General features: G+C 35.3%; 1 long non-coding RNA gene across 1 annotated transcript; it reads left to right on the forward strand.

Moving 5' to 3' along the window:
• Positions 1-1,075: 1,075 nt before the first annotated feature.
• LOC114567330 (uncharacterized) lies at positions 1,076-2,335 on the forward strand. The gene is made up of 2 exons (XR_003694149.1): positions 1,076-1,152; positions 1,684-2,335. It is a non-coding gene; the product is annotated as an uncharacterized LOC114567330 (long non-coding RNA).
• Positions 2,336-2,783: the final 448 nt, after the last annotated feature.

Here is a 2,783-nt window from a genome sequence, read left to right on the forward strand (position 1 = left end):
AACTGTGAGGACTGGTCAACTGGTCAGTCTCTGTTACACGCATACACTAATTACAATACACAAATACACTGTAAATGAGGTGTGTGTGTGTGTGTGTGTGTGTGTGTGTGTGTGTGTATATATATATATATATATATATATATATATATATATATATATATATATATATATATAGGGCTGTCAATCGATTAAAAAAAAAGTATTAATTAATTGCACAATTTGCTGTAATTAATCACGATTAATCGCTTTTTTTAAAATTGAGACTGAAGCTTATAATAATGGATATTTAAATGCTAAATCACTTAACTTTGCAAATATGAAGAAAAAAACAAACAAGGAAAGGTTCTGCTAAGTTCAGAATGTTTAATATCTTTCAGAACAACAGCAGCAACAATTTGGCTTATTTAGTCCTGCTGAAGGCTGCTGAAACGGCTACAAACTGTCTGACTTGAGAGCAGATTTTTGTCACCGTCCCCGGCTGCTGTCGCCTGCTCTCGTCTACTTTACAGGCGAGGAGCAGTTCATCTCCAACGAGCCGAGAGTTCAGTCGGCGGCAGGGCGAGGTGACTAGAGTCTCTCAAAATCTGACGAAAATCTTCTAAACTGACCTTTGTTGAGCTGAAATGAAGACAGATTCAGCAACTGCACGGCCCATTTCTCGCTTAAAATGTTTTCAGAAACATGTTTCAGTGAACTATCTTAGTACAATATGAGATCGTATTCTGAACGGCCGCCATGACAGTCTGGCTTTGGATTTCCGGAGAAAACAAACCCATGTGACGCGTTCGTCCAATCAGCTGCTGGTTTTCATTACTTGGGCAACAATACAGAGTAGCGCCGCTGTTATGGAGACGTATTACGTTTCTCAGCCGCCACATGAAGTAAACAAACAGCTGCGTTAATTTCGTTAATTTTTTTTAACAAGTTAAATATTAAAAAATTAACGCAAAAATTAACGCGTTCATTTTGACAGCCCTAATATATATATATTTTATTTTTTTAATAAGTGTAAAGAATTTGTAGAAATAAGTTAATCACTAAATGCATCTATTCACAGTCCCAATGTGTCGAGAGAGAAAAAGGGATGCAGTTTTTTGTCGCCTCATTGAGTACCCTGGGAAACATCAAGAAGATCTCATCCAAGATTGCTAGGTATGTTATTAAATTATCGATCAATTCAAGGTATCACATGGTTACACATAGGGTTGCCCTGAAACAATTGTTTAATTTCCGATAACACACACATACATACATATATATATATATTACATAGAAACTGTGGATACTTGGCACAGCCACCATTATGGGACAGACATGCCACCCCTTCTAATGTCAGTTTAGTTTGTAATGAGGCAGGAGGTCTATCCACAATTAAAATCATAATGTAAATTGGTTATATTAATAATGCAGGTTTTTAAACCAACATACTTTATGCAAACTTTCTCACATTACTGCTAATCAGTTACTAAAATAGGGTTTTAAAAACATTTGAGGTGAGAAATAGGCAATAAAGTCACAGTTTTAATTTGTCACTGAATTGTATTGAGGTGCTGATTATTAAAAACAAACTCTACTTGGGTTGATTTGGCTTAACCAAGAAAACATGATCATGTATTGGGATAGTATCTTGTTATTGTCCTTAACTTAAAAGTGCATATTTTCGTTTCTTTTTTTAACATGGAGGATGAAAATGAGGACAACATGGACTAAACCATGAAGGTGCTTGTGATCCATAATCCTGCAGCCAAGGAGCATACAACATGTGTTAATTGCGATGGAGTGAAACAAAGTGCTAAACGTATGTGTAAACCGAACCAAGGCATGTGTGCTGTTGATGGGATTGATCTACGCTCTCAAACTTGAGTATTCCAAGAAGCTTGAGTATACTTAAAGTATTTCAGAAACTCTTTTGGTGCTTGACAGAGCAAAGCTGCTCAAGAAGGTCCAGAGTCTCAAAAGTAAGCTAATGATGAACTGTTTGTCACCGTATTCAGGCACAGACTGTTTCCTGGGAACTTACTGTTGCTACTGGTGCTGAAGAATGCTCACTGTACAATGCAATCAGACAATTTCATCTCCCAAAGAGCAGTGTCACATTGAAATTCACTACATTCAAATAATGCATATCATCTCATGGATCAATGTTATTCAAAAGATACATATTGGTTGAGCAAGGACTGAACTCAGTGTGTTTCTGACTGGTACTAGGCTGTCAATTCATTTAACCAAAGGGACACGGTGTTGAGATGTGGAAAATGCTGTTTTTTGTTCAGGCACAGACTGACTGGTTATCTTCAACAATCCCATAAGGCTTTGCAAATATCTGCATATGTTCCTCAAACATATAAAAAAATGTAAGATGTTCATGTTTGGTATAACAAACAAACTGGAATCCACATATGAAGGGTTTAAGAAACTTGTTTCAGTTGAATATGCAGAGTGGAGAGTGTTCTTTTTGTACCTCCTCCTGTCCTTATTTTTTTGAACATTTCATTGATTAAAAGAAATTGACATGATCAAATATCTCCTGTGTCTGACAATACATTTTTTTAAGTAAAGTTTACCTTCCCTGAATAAGTAATTATTAATTACTCATATTGTTCAATTATTAATAACAATTATTAAGTATTAAGTGCTTACAATCAAGAGGTAATGTTACTTACTTTTTATAAGTAATCAGTTGTGTAATGTATTGAGAAATATTAGGTAGACTTTACCTAATTTCTTTTAGTGTATCATAGCTGTTAAATGTAGATATGCTTCACTGAAAACATGTGGTGAAA

This window comes from Perca flavescens, chromosome 13, assembly GCF_004354835.1.
Source record: "Perca flavescens isolate YP-PL-M2 chromosome 13, PFLA_1.0, whole genome shotgun sequence".
NCBI lineage: Eukaryota > Metazoa > Chordata > Actinopteri > Perciformes > Percidae > Perca > Perca flavescens.